Raw genomic sequence first — 12512 nt, 5'->3', positions numbered from 1 at the left:
GAATATTACGATTCAGAAATCCATTAGCGCAACTATGCGATTACGTGTCGACATTCCAATAATTTTACTCACTGAATTTTTTCGTGATAGAAAGATACAAGTGATCGTATTGATCTGTGTGTGTGTGTGTGTGTGTGTGTGTGTGTTCATCTCTATCTATATATATATTCCTAATATCAAGTCAATTTCTGTTTTATTTATTGCTAAATATTCTGGAATTTGAGAAATAATTTTATTACTTTTATCGTAGCAACTTTATTTTTTAACGTAAACGCGCGCTTTTTATAAATTGCTATGATCTTAATAAAGTTCAAATAAGCGTTCTTTACGCAGTTTTCTTTGCTACATACTATTAAAAGAAGAACCAAGGTAAATATACGTAGAAGGAGAGATGTGAGAACGTTAATAAAAAGAAACAAAAAATGAAGCAGCGCGGCGAGGTGATCGGTTCGCGAATTTATATTATTTATACTGCATAAACTTTCAGCAAGTAGAAATGGAATTCCATACATTTGGCTGCAAACGCTTGCCTTACTTATAATTTAAAACAGAAATAACACGAGTTCGCTTTTTGCTATTTCAATACAATGATTCCTCCCCTAAAAGATTTTTTCGCTGGTTTTTAAATCAATTCGAAGTATCGCACATTACGTCTATATATGGAGAGGCAAAAGCCATGGAGGTGTAAGTCAAATTTTTTAAAATATTGACTCGTGTGCATAGGATGCAATTTATATATTGTATGGATTGGATCTATGTACACAAGTCAATATCTTAAAAAATTTGACTTACACCACTATGGCTTTTACCCCTCCATATTGAAAATCAAATCTTATTTAATTGTACAATTTTGTGCGATCCTGCTAAATTATCTATCTCGGTGATAACGAACGTAAGTTTAAAATGAGCAAAGTTCACAGTTCTTTAGGAATGCTAATGAATGCGGCACTTGATTCCAAGTCGGTTCACGTTGCACACGAAATGTAGGACTAGTGGGTGCGCGGAGTTTCCACCGGAAGTGAATCGTAAGACGAAGGATCGCCTAGAATCTCTGCAGCACTCGACTTTGTCTACCGAAATGTTTCAAGAGCACACAGAGAGCGCACACCGAGTTCGAGATAAAGCAAACGTCTATTTTCTGTTTTAGTTCGTTTTCCCATTTCTTTCTCTTTTCTTCCATTTTTAATGTGACTTCTTCATTAGATCTCTTACCTCTACTTTATCCGATTCTCGCAGGAACACCAAGAATATATATATATTCTCTCTCTCTCTCTCTCTCTCTCTCTCTCTCTCTCTCTCTCTCTCTCTCTCTCTCTCTCTCTATATATATATATATATATATATATATATATATATATATATTCTGCTTATTAATATTTATATTATTTCAAGATCGAGCAGCCTGGTGATAAATTGATATAGCACTTGATAGCAAGTTTTAACATGACAGGTCTGCGTTATCTTGATGGACGTGGCAAATAATAAAAAATAATTTAAGAAAATTGGTTTTTGGTAAATGGATGAGAGAGCTATTCTATTGGGAATGGTAATATAACCAAAAAATTGTATTTGTCACAATATTGTATGATCGATAGTTTCGAAGTTACGTTTCAATATCATGGAACCGAGATAGTTTCGTAATTCTCGGGAATTGAAAATACATAGCGCTTCTCTCTCGCAGAGGCGAGAATAGGTATAACAAAACCTGTATATCTCTGAATAAATTTCTTCTCGAAAAGCAAACGTCTTACGTTATAGTTTCGTGAAGTGACGAAATAAAACGACGTGTTGATATCTTATTCTTCTGGCTACGTCGGGAACGCGGAACGGCTTTAAATCGTAACGCGATATCGCACGAGAGAAGCCTTTTAAAGCGTGGCGTCAAGTACTTTTACGGACGTACGAAAACGGCTTTTAGAATCCTATTAAAATTGTATGAAACGGTCTACGTTTTCGGGATACGGGCATTCTTAACCGACTCGCCTATCTCTCCGCCGTTTTTCCCGTTAAACTGGCACTCGAATCGATCTCAATTAACGCTCGACGACAGACCGGGGAAAAGGTTCGACTTTTGTTTCGATGTGCAGCGGACAAAGTGGACAGTCGAAGAAAGGAAGGACATCGGTAGCTAATAGCGAAAACGTGAGATTTTGTTGACACGCCGGCGGCACCGATAGGAAATCGGGAGAGTGAAAACAAGCGCGGACAATAGAGAAGTAGAGCTCTTAAAGCGAGTGACGTAAGCGAGTAGTCAATCTCGGATTTTTTTAGTTTTCAATCGCGAGGATAATTTCACCTCGATCTAATTCCTCGTGCCCTTTGTCCCTTTCAATCCCTCACACTGATACATAACGCATCGTCTCGAAGCGACATTTGCGCTTCCCGAACGATTGTCCCTTTGTCATTTTCGCAATTGACGCGGAATCGCTCTCCTCTCGCAATCATCTCTCTCTCGATTCTCCGCCGGAGGGAAAGCGGAGGCAAACACTTGAAAATTTCTACAAGCGTGACAGATATAAAATGTCTTTCTACACAAACCTTTTGATCGATAACCTAATGCCTTTGTGTACCCTCTCGTTTTCTCATCCCATTTCCTTCGAACGAATTTCTCATTAATTTCACGCGTCGAGAACTCATATTCTCGAGCATGCACGTCTTGGATTTCTCCGCGTTCTCGAGAAGATGCTGCACTACGACCGAATGAAAGAAAACAGATAAGAATTGCTGGAAGGGTGAAGAGGAGATGAGCCACTTCCGTTCCTTCGAGATGGCGGAAGCGAGAGCAAGCTGGAAATTTACCGTGACCGAAAGATCCAGCCGCGTCATGGATGGGTATTTCGCGTGCAAGCCAGTGTAAATACCCTCGCAACATGGAACTTACGCATTTAGAGCTCTTAGAGAATATGTGTATTCTGCAAATGTTGTTGCGGGACGCGGGACAAATGACCGAATTTGCGAAACGTGCATACGTGCGGCGCAATCTCAAGGGAATAATCTCGAATCTGCATACCGCGATTCAAGACGCTTCGTTTCAAACACATACGTGGCAACAGCGTGACAAATATTTTGTGAAAACTAGTTAATTCTATTGTAAGGAATAATATTCTTGAATATCGTATATACATGAATTGCAAAGAATATTCTTATACACGAATTTTTATACATTATGCATAACAAAGAAAAAATATGGGAATGCAAAAATCTTACGTAAAAAAGACATTTACAGATATAAATTAACATGTATAAAATGCCTACAAAATAATTTTGATATAAATTATCAAGGGAAATATATAAATTAAAAACAGAAATATGAAAAGTTTTTAATGGCTTCAAGATCAGTATTTTTTAATAGCGATTTACTAAGGATTTGCGGAAGTTTAAAGGATTAAGTTAACGTTGTCCGAATGGCTTTTTGTTAGAAACGCGCACTAACTCCATAGATTAAGATTTATCGACGACCGTTGCGAGTGACATTCAACAACGAAGTCGAACAAATCCCCGACGGCGGCGAAATTCTAGTTAGCCGAACGAATTCAATTTCAAGCGGCAAAATAATTTCAGGTTTTTCTTTGGCAAAAAAACGATACACCTGTGCGCCAATAGCTGCGGAAAGCGGTCCTGTGAAATTCTCAATTCGTGAATCTTTGAGAAAATTTTACGGAGATTTCTCTCAAGACATGATATCAAGTGGAAGATCGTAGACCTTTTACACGGCTTGTACTTTTTATCCTCAAATATATGAGACACGAATTCAATGAATGCAAAACGATGAATCAGATGAATAGCAGAGTATAATGGTAGACGCAGATTTTTAACGTGAATGAACTTAACAGAATATTTTTTTTATTTCCAGTTTTATGTGTGTTTACGTAATTAAATTTAGTAGAAATTTAATATTATATACGAAATAAAATAACAATTTTCGTGCATATGCTGTTAAGTATATGCGACTACGCTCGCGAACCTAGCTTCGTTCAAAAAAGAAATTCCTTCGATATTTAATCTATCTGAGACACTGAGATTGCACTTTCTATTAAAGAAACAACTCCACGAGAGAAAAGACGCCTTACGCTGATCGCGAGGAGAATTTCGAGAGGAGAATTCTGAAAAGAATATTATCCGAGAGGCATCAAAAGAGCTCACGAGATATCTCGCACTACGAACATTACCTCTTTGAACGGCAATAATTAATCGCGCCCCTTTCTTTTCATATACCCGTCCCCCCCGAAATTATTTCTAGACAATACCTTTGTCAGAGCTCGGCCCCATTCATCGGATCAACCCTCACGTCCTCGCCTCACCTAGAACACAGAACGTCGTATCCGTAATTAGTACCCAGACCACTTGTGTAATTAAGGGAATGCGACCGACAGCGTGTGTCACGAAGTAACCAGTTACGACATAGATACTATCTCCCGTCAAAGTATTCTGCATTACGTACAGTAAAATAGTGCAGACCTTTAAAAACCCGCGGGACTCGATGCTTTTACATTTAATATTTTCCTTGCACAAAGCTGAAAAGTGCGTTTGATTTATAACTTATTTCATCGTTAAACTTCCTGCATTTGAATGAGATATAGTGTGAAAGCGGCTTCTTCTGGAAAACGCGAAAAATCCTACTAAATTTCTTTTAGTTACACGTATCTCGTTTTTTTTTAATAACTTAAAAATCATATGAAAATGATTTCTTCACATTTTACGAATTAATAAATAAATACTTTTATTACTATTTTTTAATTATATAATCTAAAAGACTCACAAAATTAATTATTTTTTAATTTCAACGTATGTTTACTTCTCTTTATCAAAAGTAATATGACTTTAATCGTGTAACAATTCCACGCTAAGCTTGTTTTTATTGCACCTGCCTTTTTACGGAAAAATTGCTTGAATAATATGTTCCAGGAACTTAGTGGATGCGTGTCTCAAGGGACTCTTTGCGTTCACTATTTCTCGTCTAATCGGAATGATAGAACACGCAAAGTGCATAAGCACGAGCTAAAGCCGTTATTGCTTTGAGTGTCCGCAAACCACAAGTACCCACACTATCCGCTGGAAAGTCTCGCCGAAGAAATTTCGTGGTTCATTCGCATTTATTTACGAACTTGGGAATTCTCGATTGACCATCAGGCGGTCTGCGGAAAGTGTCCCCAAAATGCCAATTTTCTCGGACTTCGCCGATTCGATTGGCGAGTCGTCTTTACTGTTATGACTATCTCCGACGACAATGGCCTCATCTTCAAGAGGCCATTCCTAGAGGGACGAGATGTATATACAAACTCATGGATTGCTTGCAGCTGTTGCCGAATTCACGAGTAGCACCAAGGCCGCATTTATGTGGGAATTAATCAACCGAAAATTCCCACGAAAACAAATGTTGACAGACAACGTTATGCTTAATGACAATAGGATTTTCGTTCGCTCGATAAAAGCAAATAATATTTTAACATATTTTTGTGTACAGCGGTTTTGAATTTGCCATTACTTTTAAATATTATAACTATGGAGAAACGTAAAAAAAATATTTATAAGCAAAAGAAATAAAAATAGAAAGTTTAAAATTGTTAACAATTTTGCATTACCAATTATTGTATACAATTATTTATTATATAATGTATGCAATGCAATAAATAAATATTAAATGTTTCCTTTGGAAATTGCATGCGATAAAACCATTTCGATTTGCATTTTCTCTAATTTCTCTCTCTCAAATTATCTAAACTATTTAATATCAATTAATAAATAAAAAAGCTTTTTGCATTTATTTTCGTATTTTTCAAACCACCTAGTCTTTTAGGAGACGTCTAATAAGTGTGCGTTTAAAGACTTGAATGTTCTATATGATGAATTGTTTTTCTAACGACGGAAGGGTTAAATCCTGGATTCTTGTATGCGCAAAGAGCACACAGTTTCTCGAAGGCTTTATCGAAGGGAGGCAATATTTGTCTGGCGAGTTACTCCGTCCAGCTGGGAGAATCCTAGCGTTCGATCAAACATTTATATTGGACCGCGCTGGAGACGCTGGATCTCTCCGAGTGCGAGAATCGAAGAGCAACCTTGAGGGTCCGTCCGTCGTTTTTGCTGGCATACGAGGCTCGTCAATACTCCAAAGCAAATACACCTAGCCTTAAACCGCCGTCGTTAATTAGAACGGAGTACAGCTACAACGGAGTCGAGCTAGCATACGCAGCTGAGAAATGCCTAGAGTTCGTCGGATTATCATGACAAATAAATCATCCCTCGGAACTTCCTGCCTCTCTAATGCGTGCAAAATCATATTTAGGTCAGAATACCGACGAAACATAATGCGCGCACGATTCTGAGCGATCCTTACAAATTATTGTTCGCGTTGACTGCCGAGCAAACTTCGTGCATTGCCGCTCATTCTAAAGATCTAAACGGTGCTGCGATGTAACTTGAATCCTACCGCGTTCAACGTGTTAAACGATGGAAAATAAATATGAGAATTATACGAAAACGGTGCGGATGTGACTCTCAATAATTGTTACTACCACGGCAAAATAATGCGTGTGAGCGTGTGCAGAATATTTGTTTTAATATTGATAAAATTGTGAAAAGTCACTGTCCAAATAATTTCAATTACACATATAAAATTTACACGTATAGAAATCAGTAGGTTCTTTTACATATTTGTAATATAATATTATTGTAAAGCACGATTTTTGTGTCTCTACTCCTGGGTCACTGCCTTTCTTGTCCAAGATAGGGTTTGCTTTCGAGAGTCTTTATGGGAGTTATCTTATCTCGTATCACGTTCCGCTATATGTAGTTAACGTAGTTACGAAACCGCTGTAGTTTAAAGTAGACAGGCAATGACGTCCTTTTGTTCTCAGTACAGGGATTAGATTTTCCCTAGGTGGATATTAAATGAGCGGTTACCGCATCAAGACGACGTGGGTGGCGGATCCTACGTGTATGTGCTTGCGTAAGGATTATTATAACTCCGGTAACGGTGTGTCGGTTAACAGCGAGAGACTATTTACACCGACGTCGATATTAAATTCTATTTTTATAAGTTCGCTCCGCGCGGAGTTCGAACTCCGCGAGCCTACAATCGACGTTTCCCGCGGATGTTTCGAAATGGAGGAAAAAGGATTTTTCCGCGAAGCGACAGATGGTACGATACGCGATTTTCTCGTTCGTTCGCTTGTCGGTTCCAATTTCGTGTAATTAACGAGACAGGATTAGCGACAGAATGACAGAGAGGGGAGGGGGGAGAGGGGAAAAACCGATGGAAAGAGCGAACAGCTGGAGACAAGCGTCCAGATTAGATTTTGAGGATTTAATTAAACAAGCGATGACTCGCGAATTTAAAAACTTTTACAATTCTCTTTGTGTAACATATTTGCGTTTAACTTGTTTTTTTTTTTTGTTTTTGTATTTTGTTATATTGCAGTAATAGAGCTTTCCGCAATAAGTAGTCATTCTCTTTTATTTTCTCTTTTATTTCAACGGAAATAATTTTAAATTTCGAGTTGTATTGACTACCTTTCGGTTTAGAACAAACGTCTATTTAATATGCAAACGCAGCATATGCTATGTCGAAGTGCATCTTCTCGGGTGTTCCTTTGCATTTTGAATTCCGACTTATTGTTAGATGTCAATTCACTCAATTCTACCATTTGGAACTCACCGATCAAGAGACAGAACTCAGTTAATATCCGGGGCGATCGCGTATCTCCTTCATTCAACAACAATCGTGAAGAAGATATCGCAGATTGAGGAAATCAAAAGCACATTGCTTCGATCTGATCGCCGAATGAATGCACATTGGATTCCTCGTATCAATGTCGCTAAATCTTATGTCATTCGAAAAAAAAGTAACGTTAAAATAGATTTACTGCGCTGTTTTCCTTCCTCCCTTTTTGCCTTAATAAAAGATACGCGAGCACATTTTATTTTCAGAACGCAATGCAATTTTCTGGCTCAAGTAATATTTTAATTTTCATGTATCTTATTTACATTTTATAACGAAAAAAAAATATTATAGCGATCGTGTTTACCGTCTATTTCTTCCAACACTCTCGTCGATATTCATGTCTATCTGTGTTGTCGATATTGGTAGGCACATGCATTCACACGGGTGAACAAATACTGACGAAAATAGAAACGCGAAATCGACGAAACGAGAGATAAGATTTCCATTGTCTCTGAATTGAACGAATATCTGAAGTTTCCGAAGCTCTTGTACTAAAACTTCTTCTATAAAATCAACTGCAATTTTTTACGCATTGTTAACCAAAATTGTGCTGGTTAAAATAAACAAATAATAAAAACATATGAAATATTTTGAACTGTTTAGAGAAAGCATCTTCTTTAACTTTTAACTTTTCAAAAATAATAATTACTATTTTTCTTTGTACGATCCAATGTGTACGTAATAGATAAAAAATATAAAAAAACTATTGTGGAATATACACGTTTCAAACAGTATTCAATTTCAAATAGAAAGAGTAAAATTCGAATCCAGAATAAGATCCATTAACAATTTGTCCGTTCCATTTACGAATGCATCGATCGAATGAATAATCGCGGTTGTTCTGTTGAGCAGATTTCGGAGCAACAAGTCGCGCGCAATTCATTATATACAGACTTCAAGTATTTAAAACTTGATAAATAATCATTAATTCTATCATGACGATTTATTTCATTATTGAAAGAAATACGCATGTCTACAATTATAACAGGCGATTTGTAATTAACTGATAAAGAGATATCGCAAAAGCGTGCAACATTACATGGATGTTATCGTAATAATTTACATATATTTACATATATTTTTACGATTTACAAATAAAAAGATAGATAAATGCAGAATAGTAAACTGAATTTTTACTTCATTACGCGGATGCTGTAATGCTGCATTTTACGAAAAGAACGTTCTTGACATTGAAGTTCTACGATGCAATAAATACAGCGTAAGCTACGCGGGATAGCACACGGGTAAGTTTTAATAAAACCGAATTAGATATTTCACGGGGCAACGGAAGATCCAGTGCGAAAGGCACGGTGGACAAGCAATTATGGCGGGCTTAGAGATTCAGTCATTGCGACCGGAGACCCACTAACGCCTGTGTTGCTACAAATCCCAGTTCTCATTATGGAGATCGATATCACAGGTTCTGACCTATTATTGTTTACGCGTGTAAACGTGTGTAACAACACACGATATCCATTGAATTACGCGCGAAATTTCAATTTCACATACGTCCGTGGGAGGAACTTATGATCGTTCGAGATCGCCTCGATCGCGTGTAATTGAAAGATATTCAGTAACATTTCTCGGAAAGAAAATTATTTTTATAATCTCACATCAATCAAATGTAAAAAATTTTTAAGTAAAGAAAATCAATACAAAATGAAAAGTATAGTTTCAACTTTATATTGGAAATATTAAATTTTTTAAGTATTGTTATTCATCTTTTTATTCCTCTTTTTCTTCTTCTTTTCTCCTAAGTATGTAATTTATATAACAAATCTTTTAACATACTATTCAACTTTAAAATTATGAAAGAATATTATAAAAAAACTTATAATTCTTCTAATGTTTTCATAAATTGGCTGTAACTTGAAAAATCTTAAATATTTTACAAAATTAAAGCATAGTTCAGAAAGAATTGTATTGCTTTAATATAATAAATGTTTTACTATTGGAAAATGTTTATATATCTCCTATAAAAACGTTTCATGAAAATGAAACCTCCGAAATTCGATATCTAATTTATAACGATGCGGTACTATAAATTCAGTTATTAACAATCGAAGTTCATTTTACTTTATTAACATACAAAATTCGATCATTATGATCTGTTTTTATTACAGAATTGTGAAATTCAAAAAGAGAAAATAGACAGGTATTAACTTTCATTATAATTTTTCTGATTTATGTAAACAAAGTTAGTATATAAAGAGAAATAACTTAGCTCAAATATTTATTGCCGTTAATTTCATTTTATCGCTCTAGATTCTAGAATTATGATACAATGCTGCATAACGTGAGAGAAAAATTGTAAAAATTGTAAAATGTAGCATAATGTCAATTATGATCATTATGATTACGTGCAAGCAGGATTACGACATAACACCGAAGATTAAATCGACGAAGTAACTTTATGACGAATGGAAAAACTGGAGAATCGCTCTTTTTCTCTCGAGTGTTAATAATATTCCACATGGATGTCGCGTCAAGATTGTTTGGAGCGAGTGATGCTCGATCCGACGTGTGTCGAGCAAAGAGAAACGCGAGCCTTGATGACAGAATCGCCCCCGAATGGGCGGAGGGAATCAATGAGGATGGCGACGCCCGTCCGGGGCGCCGATGCCTGGCTACGCGTCGCGACGCTCCTCGAGTTCCCGCACGAAGCGCAAACATTCGTCGCCTCGTGCAAAAAGGGAAGTCGAAAGAGTCGAGAGATCGAGTCCACGAGATCGGCTCGGTGACTGTGCGTCCGTGCGAGATAAAAGCCTGCCTTTCTCTCTCCTCTCTCTCTCTCGGATAAGCGCGGTTAATTCGCAGTCAAAGTAAAATCCGCCAGCGGATCGGACAGCACGCATCGGAGCGTGATCGATTACGATAAACCCTGATGGGTGTATCCTATCAAAATTTCCGCACGCACACACGTGCGCGCGCGCGCCGTGCACGAGATCTCACGAGATATACTTCGCTTATATTTACGCCGTCGAGCCGCGCCGCGTTCTAATCTGCATTCGCATTGGACCGCGATGCAAATTGCGAGCATGCAAATGGCGACAAGATAGCCGCATGCGGCGATACACACGTCCAATGCAGAAGTAAATCGGCGGTAGGAGCAGTCTCGCATAGAAACGCGATGGAGTGGAATAACGTAGATGCGCGCCGGCCTTGTCTATATTGCACTTTACTCATCGGCCGCGGATTGTTTCTGCCAATTGCGAGCTTGTGCGGACTCTCTCCTAATCCCGTGGATTTCCCCAGGCGAATATCGTTACAACGCGCACATTACGCATGACTTTTAATTACAAGAGTCATCCGTGGGTAGAATATGATCGCGAAGAATAAAGGACGCGCAGGACGCGCGTAGAAAACAGCATAATACATTAGACGATCTGTATGATACTTCGTGACAGAAATAATTTTGAATATAACGTCGTATATTCTGATACATGTAAGTGTTTTGTGGTTCCTTCAACGTTTCATTACATGATATATAAAATTCCAAATAGAACTCTGTTCTAAAATCTATCGCGTATCGTTATTATATATATATAGTTTCTTAAAGTGTATTTAAATTAAGAAGATAAAAATAAATTATGTAATAATATATATTGGAAAAATAAAGTTTTACCTTCCATTATGTTCCACACTGAATGTTAAGGAAATTATATACATATGTATGATGTGAGATAACTTAAATTCAGCAAGTATAAAATAATCAATTTTTAAAAGATCACACTGTCAACTTTAACCACATATATTGTCTCCAAAAAATGTAATTTTTCACCAAAGCAATTTAACGACCTTTTCATAATCTATGAACTGTTACTCCGATCGACTTGAAAATTTTATATCGCTTCTCTTCGATAATATACACGAGTTTAAATTGATTAAATTTAGACGATCATAAAAGCACTTGATATATCAAAAGAACCGAGTGTTTTAAATTACATACATTTTTGCATTAAACTGGGTTGCTCTTTGAAAGTCTCGAATATACCTATTGTTTCTTGCTAAAAAGTAGCTCTTAAACGACCATTATTATAAACGGATATCGCCGGCGACGACGCGACATAGCGCGTTTATGTAATTAGTTTTACAGAACGGTGAACTCGACTACGAGTGCGTCGTTAAAATCGCGAAAGGGCTATTTATCGCCGTTGAAATAGCGAGGACGTTCTCGACTTGTTCAATGACACAAAAGCCGCTGAAACGGGTCCGGATGACCCGAATAATTGAATACCTAGATAACCCCGATTCCATATTCGATGAAGAATTACAGATATAGGGTAATAAGAGATTTCCAAGTGACGAGTTTCGAATTGAATGGAGGAAGCCTCGCGACCATTTAAAAAGAGGATTACAGTGAAAATTCTTGAGAAGAACTTCGCGCACGAGTGCGGTGAACTTTAACGAGAATTTTAATATCTGCCATCGTTAGAAAAGTCGATGTGTCCTCAAGCTTTTTGAGAGATAGAAAACTTTGTTGGCGACGAAGATTGTAATTATAGCGATCTCTTTGTTATTTATTTATCCTACGTTCTTCGATCTACGAGAAACTTGGTCCTCCTGCTTTAATTAAAATATCCTTCTCTCTTGGTACACTTCTCGGTAATTGCGTGTATTTTTATTTTCGCGAAAGTGTAAGAGCAACATTTTATTCGGTTTTGTCGGTGTATCTTAATTCTGTTACACAAAACATCGCTTTTCGCAGATTATCCTACAACGGTTATTTTTAAATAAAATTATAAAGTTTTTCTAAAATTATAAAGTTCTTCAGTTTTTAGAGAAATTAATT

The 12512-nt window shown here is 37.0% G+C and overlaps 1 protein-coding gene and 1 long non-coding RNA gene across 6 annotated transcripts in view; one reads left to right on the top strand and one right to left on the bottom strand.

The window, feature by feature from the left end:
* Positions 1–5578, top strand: part of LOC139818367 (uncharacterized) — a 43664-nt gene extending 38086 nt beyond the window's left edge. The window contains exon 3 of the long non-coding RNA XR_011733418.1: positions 4906–5578. This is a non-coding gene — a long non-coding RNA (uncharacterized lncRNA). The remainder of the gene's footprint in view (positions 1–4905) is intronic.
* Positions 1–12512, bottom strand: part of Trpgamma (Transient receptor potential cation channel gamma) — an 80241-nt gene that overhangs the window by 58362 nt on the left and 9367 nt on the right. For 4 of the 5 annotated variants that reach the window (XM_071786974.1, XM_071786976.1, XM_071786973.1 and 1 more), the window contains one exon: positions 4248–4301. The exons of the other annotated variant lie outside the window; for it this stretch is intronic. The gene's annotated coding sequence lies outside the window, so the exon portion shown is untranslated. The remainder of the gene's footprint in view (positions 1–4247; positions 4302–12512) is intronic. 5 annotated transcript variants of the gene reach the window in all.

This window comes from Temnothorax longispinosus, chromosome 8 (assembly GCF_030848805.1).
Source record: "Temnothorax longispinosus isolate EJ_2023e chromosome 8, Tlon_JGU_v1, whole genome shotgun sequence".
Lineage (NCBI taxonomy): Eukaryota > Metazoa > Arthropoda > Insecta > Hymenoptera > Formicidae > Temnothorax > Temnothorax longispinosus.
This window is presented reverse-complemented; position numbering and strand designations above follow the sequence as displayed.